Source organism: Lygodium microphyllum, chromosome 10, assembly GCF_053477565.2.
Source record: "Lygodium microphyllum isolate KBCC chromosome 10, Lygodium_microphyllum_v1.1.10, whole genome shotgun sequence".
NCBI classification, from domain to species: domain Eukaryota; kingdom Viridiplantae; phylum Streptophyta; class Polypodiopsida; order Schizaeales; family Lygodiaceae; genus Lygodium; species Lygodium microphyllum.
This window is the reverse complement of record NC_141144.1, coordinates 83,764,789-83,775,411: the sequence shown is the minus strand read 5'-3', so window position 1 is coordinate 83,775,411 and position 10,623 is coordinate 83,764,789.

Genomic DNA, 10,623 nt, shown 5'->3' with positions numbered 1-10,623 from the left:
AGCAAATTTTCCAAATGCACTCATCCATTCTACCTAGAGTCTTTGCTCAACTTGAGGCTTTCAGTAAAGAGCTACCTACTTAGCAAGGCTTGCTTAATGAGAACACTCTAGCCACTTCTTGAGGAACGACAATCATCCTCCACCCAAAAAACCACCCAAAAATGAAGCAAAGAAAAGAAAAAGAAAAAGGAAGAACAAGAAAAGGGAGTTCAATTTGGATAAGCATATTGCACTATCACTGCACCTAGGGGTCCTCAAGCTCGATCTCTTCGCAGGTTCAACCGCTTAGCCTTGTCCCCACAACACATACTTAGGGCTCATCAAGAATAGGACCTTTGGGTCCTCAAGTGTGGGACAACATTATCAGTTTGCTTGTGTAATTAGGAGTTGTGACATTATCAGTTTGCTTGTGGGACAACTCCTAATTCCTCAACATTAGTGGCCTTGTGTTCTCCACCATCCATGGCCTCATCGCATAGCAACGACAAATCAACCTTGACCTTGTCCTTAGCAGCTAGCACACAACCATGCACCCTTACCAATATTCAAAATCCTGAATGTCGTTGATAACTATGCCAGCATTAACCATTAAAATGTCTCTCACAATAGTCCATCCCCAAGATGTGCCATGAGATTGGCACATATCTAGGAGGAGGTAATGTTAAACCCATCACAAACCAAACCCAAATGGAGAAGCAAGGCCATGCCCTACAACAAGAAGAATTAAATATTTTATCTACATCAACAAATGTAAGTTGAATAATGTGATCTATAAAAGTCAAAAACTGGGCTCACTCCTGTACAATTTGTACTTTTTTTGTAAGTAGAGTCCTACATAGCTCCTATGCCACATGCCCAAGGACAAAAAAGGGTGGAAACCCCCAAAAGGATGTATAAAGGGAGGAAAGGTAATGGAACAACTTATTCGAGTGCATGCCAACTTTGTGTGAGCTTCCTTTCTTTAAGTTTATGTTTCTACTGGTTTAAACTCCCGTGCGCTATTGACAAAGGGAATGTGAGAGAGAGGAAGAGTGAGGGAGAGTGTGCAACTATGAGAGTGCAAGGGATGTGGCATGAAGCACTTGGTGCTACACAAGGATCGTGAGATACCCTTTAGCTTGCGAAAGACTCGCGAGAGACTACAATGACAAACAAGCTTGAGGTATGTCTATTATAATCTTGGTACTATTGTTTACTGTTACTACTTGTGATTGTAGCCACTAGTTTTGAGAGAGAGATGAGAGACTAGGTGAGAGATGAGAGACTAGGTGAGAGCTGGTCTACATTGGATGGTCAAACTCTTGAACAATAGGAGCTCCACACTTATCCCATCATTGAGCACAACTATGACCCAGCAATTAGCATACGATATGCCAAGTTGTCCCGACCAAGATAGTCCTTGACTTAATTAAGTGCTCTTTGTATTTTCTATTTTGCATCAATTTGTAATATATAATACATTATATTTGTGACATTTCATAATACCAATCATGATTGCAGGTTGTCTCACTCTAAAGATACATTTGGCCATTTATAAGTTGTCAAACTTAGTGCAGTGGATCTCATAGAAGGAGATAAGGATGTCCTCAATTGAATTGGTAAGGCAAGGAGTGGCAAAGATAATCTTCCTTTTTGAGAAGCAGTTACGCATAGACTAAATGTGGACTTATTGCTATGAACAAATAGTCTCACACACTTATGACTTCCATCCCCGGTACACAGGTAGACCTTTGGCAATCTTTGCATCTTCTTCATATGGGATGCCTTTACTTTCCTTTGTCCACATTGTGACTTCTCACTCATAGGCACCATGCTCTTACTAAGATGAACATCTACCTAAAAGCATGATTCACTTATAGATGGGGAAGGTCTCTCGAGAACCGTTCCAAAGACAAAATGGGAACCACTCGTAGGAATGCTCATCCACACTTGTAGTTCCAATGGTCCTATCAATTTTACCTTCACAGTCACCTCTCATGGAAGTGTTGTAAGCCCTACTGGGACTTGCTTGGCTTGGACTCTTTCCACCAAGAGGCACACTATCACTATACCTAGAATTCACATTTCCTACCTGGAGATTTTGACTACTAAGGTCCCCCACTCTATTGATAATTTGTTATAGGAGATAATTTTATTTCCTTGCATAAGAATCCCTAAAGAAAATCATACTATGCTATGGCAAAGGGATCCTCACACACTCTCATTGCTAGTCAACAGTTTTAACAACCAATTACAATGCATCCAAGAGACTTCCTTTTTCTTGATACCATGTATAAGAATGCAAATGCAAGGTGTAATGCCATATAGTACTCAAACAAATTAACCAAAAACCAACCAATGTGTCATGTGAAAAATATTCTTTCAATGATTTCCTTTCTAGTGTATTACTGCATTGCTTAGAAACAACACTAAACTAATCCATGCTATTAGCCCTTTAAAAATATTAAATGAATCCTATATGCCTTATTTTAATTTATAAGCACTTATATTTTAATGTAAAATTCTTGGCATTTGAGCTTCTTTATGTGCTCATTTATTATGTAGGGTGTTTTCTATGTTTCACGATATTTTTTTCTATGAAAGCACCATTTGAATGACCACTTTAGCACACAAATGGGTGTAGACTACTGAGGCAAACCTCATGCTCTATATAGCCATTATATAGTCATGGACCTTTCCCTAATTTTTAATAACCTTTTTCACCCTTAAACTATTCTTTTCTATTAAAAATATAATTTTCATTATTTTTATAATTTATTTTAGTATTTCTTTTGTTTTTTTAAATTTATGAAGCTAATATGAATTGTGAGTCAAATTATATTCAATACAACTCCATAGGAATACCATTTGAACCATAAAAACCCATAAAATTATCATTTTTCTACTAAATCTTGCATTGCGAGTTTTATGGTTTTTACTATCATTACATGAATTACTAGAAATTATTGATCATTCTATAATTTTAGACATATTCAAGCATATTCAATCATTGCCAATCGTTTTCCATTAAAAAAAAGAGAATTTCATCATAAAATTTAATGAAATGCCACTTACTCTATAATCCACATATGTACACATCATATTTCAAAAATGAGAAGTTGTTGATGCTCTTTTTCACCCCTGCTGATGCCTCCTTTGCACTTCCTTGATCCATCCCTCGCATCTCATTAAGAACGGGTACCCATTCCCCCTCATCCTCTCAACCGATATGAACCATGTTTATGGCGAGAGAGAAAGAGGATAGAGAAAGACTAAAATCTAAACTTTTCATTCAATGTGTCGAAGCTTGTGCAGTCTAGAGCGAATCAAAGTGTGGAAAATTAGCATATTGGCCCCACAAGGAGGGAGGATGATTTGAATAGTTGCAAAATTTCATTTTTTGATGGATTGAGAGGTCGCCAACAAAATGCACCTCCCCGCCCATTCGTCATGTTTCATTCTTCATAAGCTTCTTTTAATCAAGCTCTAACTTGCAAAAAAACTAGTTCACTCCTGCGCGTTCACACTCTTCCACAAGTAGTTTCAGGCCAAACAGAGGGGCAAATGACCTCAGATTCGCGATTCGACTGGAGGACATGCAGCTTCCTGGCATTGAAATCTATTATCCTAGCCTCCGTCATTTGCTTTTCGGCTTTCAGATTAGGTAGCTGCTTCATAACACCAAACCTTGCGGCCATTAAATGGGGGGTCAAATGGAGTCCGATCAATCAATGGACAATTGCATTGGATTCTTGGCATTGAAATGATCTAGGAAAACTCCAACTCCTTGATCCATGATCGTTTCATTTTTTCCAAAATCGCCTCTTTTATGGATCTCGGACCACTTTTATGCTCTAAAATCAACTCTAAAATTCAGCTCTCATGACATGTTGAGAAATAGAATATAAATTAATTCATATCCTATGGTTGTATGCAAAAAGAAAAAAAGGTTGTGTGTAAAGTATCCTGAAGTCAAAGTATCTATCCACTTTGGGAGATACTCATTTGTATGCATTGAGAGAAGAGAAAAGTGAACAAGAAGAAGAAGATGGATTGAGGCTCTATACCTTGTGACATCTCCCTTCTGTTGTGCATCTAAATAAAATCCATTCAATTTGTATCGGAGCAGGAGTGCCAAAGTCAAGAATCAAATCAGTGAGCGTGACAAATTGAGGTCTACATTAGGTTCAAATCTTGATGTCCACAATTAAATCATGTACAAATCCTCATCTAATCAACCCAAAATAGGTACACATGTTCAAAGAGCCATTGTAGCTCAGATTCAAGGCATTAGTGCTACTTGCTTTGAGCACATTTGGAAAGCCATTAAAGGCTACAAATAATGGATTACATCAAGATTTTAGTTCTCTTTGGGATGTAAATTTAGATGTATGTTTATGTTGGAAGCTCAAGGGCTACTAAAGCTCATAGCTTGGGGGCTACTTAAGCTCACAACTTGCTTGAGTAGGGGGACATGCTTGTGCTTGGAAAGGGATAGCTTGCAAATTAAAGCATATGGCCTGTTTATTGGAGAAGCAATGGATTTATCAACAGAGACAAAAAAGAGAAAGAGAAGCTTTTTTTAAAAATAGTTGATTGGGCACGCATTAGAGCTTCAAGATCTAAATCAAATCGAGTAGGAGAAGAAGACATGATCTAGATCATCGTCATCATGCCATGTAGGAGACTCGTGCTGATTTGCACTGTACACAAATAGCTATGGGCTGAAATAATAAGGCTAAGGTTATCAACTATAACCTTTAATGCTTAGGCAAGTCTTCAATGATCTTAAACCCTTTTCACATAAGAGCCCATGAACTAGTTTACTTTTTGGATGTTCACTCCTAAAAGTAGTTATCTTGTTGAACTAGTTCATGCCTTTTGTGTTCACACTGCAATTAGATTAAACTAGCTTTTTCAAGGTTAAAAAGTTGGTTTCTATACAACTTTCAGGTGCAATTTTTAAGGGAAAGTTTTATCAAATTAATTCCAAAAGAATTAGTGTGATTTGAGCTTATTATGGACTTCATTGTTGGTACAAAAATTTGTAGAAACAAGGGATGGAAAATTCTCAATTTTCGACCTATACTTTGATGCTTTTTGGACCATACAAGCACCATTTGAGTCCCATTTTCAATGTTTCTTGCTAAACAGTTGATGTATAACATATGATATGATATATGGATATATGTGATAGTAGTTCTATACATGTTTGACAACCATATCGTTGGAACTTAGTTTATATGTATTCTCTTGGATATTTCCAATGACTTGTTCACATGCTTGAATAGTGATTTGGCACATTGCATATTACTAGTTTCTCTAAAATTGTAGTTGTCATAATATAAAAAATGATACATTACTTACATTATTGGTGACAAATTGACTAAGAACAACTATAGTGTGTGGTTCTATCACATGGAAAATTTGCTTATGGTGGGGAGAGATGTATGGGACCTCATTACATGTGAAGATGCATACCGTGAACTTCTTATAGAGCTCACAAAGGAACTAAAGAAGTCCTACAAAGGCTGGACAAGTAAAAATAGCAAGATTTTACATTCACTGTCTATATACATTTTAGAGACATTAATCTTGTACATCAAAAAGGCTAGCACATGTAAATATGCTTGGAAGATCCTTGAGAAAATGTATGGCACTTGCATAAAGGCAAGAAAAATATAGCTAAAGCAAAGATCATATGGTGCATGGCATGGAAATTGGAATATTAGTGGCTATGTTGCAGAGATAAAGCAAATTGCGGAAGACCTTACTTCGATAAAGCACCTTTGGATGATGACTATTTGATTTATGTTACTTTGAATGGGCTTGGACCTACACACAAGTCCTTTGGCATTGCTATTTCTGTGAGAGGTAGTCCTATGCCTAGGTTTGAGGAGTCTGTTGCTTTGTTTTTTTAGTGAAGAAATAAATTTGGGTCTTAATGTATCTTGTAGTGGGAAGAATGCTAGTCAGGACAATGTATTCTACCATTAGAGAGGTCATTCTAGCTCATCCAGAGCTAGAGGATCTTCATGTGGACATGGAGACAACTTTGCTCATAGTCATAGCTCTTTTGGTCATGGAGACTTGATGCCTAGAGGTTGGGGGAGCTCCTAGAGATTGTGCTTATCATTACTGTGAATAGTTTGGTCATTTTGAGAAAGAATGCTACCATAAGCAGAATGCTATGTCTATAGGTCACGGGGAAAGAGATATTATGATCATTATGTAGGTGGTTATGGAGGTACATGCTATGGTTTTAGAGATGGTTCATCATCTAGAGGTCATTTTCATGCTATGGAGTATGTACTTGGTAGCATGACATACCCCCCTAGAGAGGATGACTAGCTTTTGGATCCAAGGGCTATAAACCATATGACACGTCAAGCAAAATGGTTTCATAGGAAGGAAAAAATGCAAATTGAAGAGTATATGGAAATAGGAGATGATACCTTGCACAAGATAACTCACATTGGTAGTGTTCCTTTGGTGTTCTTTGAAAATGGAAAACCTGGCAAGTTAATTGCTTATGGTCAAAAGAAAGACAGGTTGCACTTATCAAAACGCTTTGTGCGCATAATGGTCTGGTATCCCATGTCCCTTTTGAAAGTGTATCCAATTTTTGGTTTTATAATGCTTTGTCTAGTTTGGATTGATCTTTGATTATGTTGTAGAGCCCTTTCAATGATTTGTTGTGTCAGGATAATGTCAGACGGAAATTAGCTATAGGAGCTTGAATTCATAGGGTACCCTTCTCTTCTTTGGCCTTATGATCCATACATACTTTTTTCGACTGATTGTATATAGCTTACTTTATACACACATTTTTTTTTCATTGTGTGTAGCTCGCATTGAGCGATTATTATAGGAAATTTTTCCTATTGTTGTTCTACCCTATCACTTTTTGTTGTAGTACTATGTTAGTCATCTTATAATTGTGCTTTTTTGGACATTCAATCAATGGATTACTTGTTTTTGGTGGAAAGGTTTACAATTTATTGAATCTTGATGTACAATCTTTGAAACTTAGTTGTATGTTTAATTGTAAATGAAAGGTGGAAGAATATGAAATTGTAACTAGGCATCACAAGTTTTACTACAACTGTCATTATTAGCATCGCTATTTTACTGCAACCATCAATATATGCGTTGCTATTAGCTCGGACTATTAGCCTCACTATATGTATCACTACTATCATTGGTATGGCCATCACTATTAGTATTGCCATTGAGCGATGACTATACCGATGCTAAGAGTGATGCATATATCACTAGTTTTTCTATAGACTAATAACATCGCTACACATGTCGTTATTGGATCTATATGTTGTAGTGAGCACCAGCTCCAAAAGCTTTGCAAGGAACTATCAACAAACTCTTACAACCTCTCCTTCTAAGATCTTGTCACTCCTTCCTCTTCTATTTGTAGGAGTGACCTTGCAGTCATTATTGACCTCCTCAACACAACAGGAAGATGAGGTTTAGGCAAAAGGCATTTGATAACGATTGCATAGACAAATACAAAGTGTCCACTATTCCCAAGTGCATGCTCACATTACAATGGAAGCAGTAGTGGTAATGTTGTTGTCATTGCTATCGGTCACTTTGATTCCCCTTCTAAAGTCAATGCTATCACACAAAATTGAGTGTCTAGCATGCTACAACATTAGTTGCTACTAGTGGAGAAAGAAGTGAGGCCCCTTAGTGGTTGTAGCAAATGAGCCTATCACTACAGGCATGCATGGTTCTCTATTGCATAGCTAGACTTGGGGTGATAAACATAGAAATGCAAAGAGAGAGAGAGAGAGAGAGAGAGAGAGAGAGAGAGAGAGAGAGAGAGAGAGAGAGAGAGAGAGAGAGAGAGGTATTAAAGGTGATGGACAGTGCTCCATCAAAGTATTCACCCACTTGCATGCCCCCACAGTTGGCAGCCAAATGCACAAAGCATCACAAAGAGAGAGAGAGAGAGAGAGAGAGAGAGGTATTAAAGGTGATGGACAGTGCTCCATCAAAGTATTCACCCACTTGCATGCCCCCACAGTTGGCAGCCAAATGCACAAAGCATCACAAAGAGAGAGAGAGAGAGAGAGAGAGAGAGAGCGCATTGAAGGCCCATATAGTTAAGAGTATTGATAGACATGTAGACATGAACTAGGTTGACACATTCAATTAGGTTTAGATAGTGGCTTCCGATCTTCGTTTGCATGATAGGATCGATACTTCATTATTATAATGTCAACTATGTGTTGTTGGCATGTAAGGATGTGGATTATGCTTCATAGAGCTATCAAAACTTGCATTTCTTTCCTACATATTCTATTACTCCTTTGTGAGATGGTGATATGATGACACATCATGACTACTTTGCATGTTGCACATACTATTAGTGTGCTAGTGATGCTTGCACAACTAGTTGACTAAGATGATTCCAATTTGAATATATCATACTAACTTGCAACACATGGTTTTAGTGATGTTTGGAAGTGCAACTATGTGACATTTTGTAATTATCTTTTTTGTTATTTTATTGGGTTAAAGAAGGAAAACATAAGCATACACCCAAAATTGAAGAATTTTTTTTAAAGAAAAGCTTAAGTGTTTGAAAGCTTTTAGGCTTTTCAAGTTTGTAAACCACAAAAGCTTTAAAAAGCTTAAATTGAACTTTGGGAAGCCTAAAGCATATATAAAGGGGGGAGAGTTAAGTAGTATGAGCCATTCTCTTCATTATGAAATTCGTCTCTTATTTGAGGAGAGAGGAAGGTCATACACAAGTGTGTGGAGATGCATACATCAGTTCCTCAATCATCACGTTTGCAAGCTAAAATGTTAGATTCAAATCTTCGTCATTCGTTCTTTTTAGGATTAGTTTAAACAATTTTGTCCTTAGTTTTTTTTAGTTTATTAAGGTTAGATTCAAATCTTTGTCATTCATTTTTTTTAGAATTAGTAAATAGTAGTGAAACGAAAATGAAAGAAAACAATCTTTTGAATGTATAGCAAAAACGAAAGTGTAATGAACTTTCGAATGTATTGAAAAAAATAAAAATGTAAAACTTCAACAAATCGGATATTTTGAATGGATGGGGGAATGGGACCTCCCATAATTATTTAATTACGAAGATATTTGTGTCAACTCTTTGGCATGCTATATAGCATGTTTTCTCATTTCATGTCCTTCGTCTTTTTAGTTTATTAAGGTTAGATTCAAATCTTTGTCATTCGTTCTTTTTAGGATTAGTAAATAGTAGTGAAACGAAAATGATCTTTTGAACATATGGAGAAAACGAAAGCGTAACAAACTTTCGAATGTACTGCAAAAAATGAAAACATAAGGCTTCAACAAATCGAATATTTTCAATGGCCGAGGGAATGGCACCTTCTCCCAGAATTATTTAATTATGAAGAGATTTGTGCCAACTCTTCGACATGCTATATAGCATGTTTTCTCATTTCATTTAGTTTTTTAAAGCTTTTGAAGTACTGTTACTATTTATTGATTTTATTTATTTATTTTATTAGAATTACTATTAAGCGAAAAAATTCGTCATCCTTGTATGTTGAAAAAATAAACTATCTTCTTTTTTAGAAAAATAAAATTACAAAATATGGCATGTTTTTCCGTGATCAAGTGTATTGCAATTTTATGATAAAAGCATATTGTTCTCATCAACATCAATGGATGCTACAAAGAAAAAAAGTCACAAGGCATCCTTCAGGACTTCTAGAAAAAGAAAAACTATGGCTTCTACAAAAACATCACTAAAACCGTTTGTTGCAACTTGGTACGACATAGAAAAATTTGAATAATCTTGGGTAACAAAATGTGAAAGCATCATTGGAAGACTAACAATGTGCGCATCCTATGGTATAGTCACAATGCAACATCGTGCTGTCAACTCGCAAAATAATGATCCATCTATAGAAGAAATACAAGTTACAATGGCTTTGTCAAGCACTATTCTCATCCTTGCATGCCAACAACACGGAGTCAACATGATGATAACTAAATGCCGACCATGTCTTACGAAGAAAGAGAGAAACAAATACGTGGTATCACTCTTATGAGACTACACCAAATGAATTCTCAATGCAAAGCTGTTACAGCTTCAACTATTGAGCATCATTAATACATCCATCTCGGTCTGCAAAACAACAAGAGAGATTGCGAACAGAACCTTGGACCGTTGATCTATTCTTGATAACTCTCTAGTCTCTTGGAATGATGGATTGCTTTTGCAACCATCTACTAGAATTGACTACATCCGATATTGCGGATGTGTTTGCTTTCAACATGCTGCATAATCCACTGGTCCAAGGATAGAGCTTTGCATTCTCCATAGGTAATCCATCAAAATGATTATAGAGATCCATTGTGAAAGCTCTCCATTCGACCTAATGCTCCAAGCAGATCATGAGAATGAAAGATGGTATAATTTGCTTGAAAATGTAGTTGAGCCAAGCTGATGATAGGCATTCCAAAGAGTTGATCAGAATGAGTTTGCATGCATTATATTATGGAATAATAACCGTCTTGTTGAAAGAACAACGACGTTCAGGATGGATGGCTTGCATGCAAGAACCTCACCCTACCTAGATATCACCTTGGAAAATACAATGTTTTTGTTTTTATTTCCACTTGGC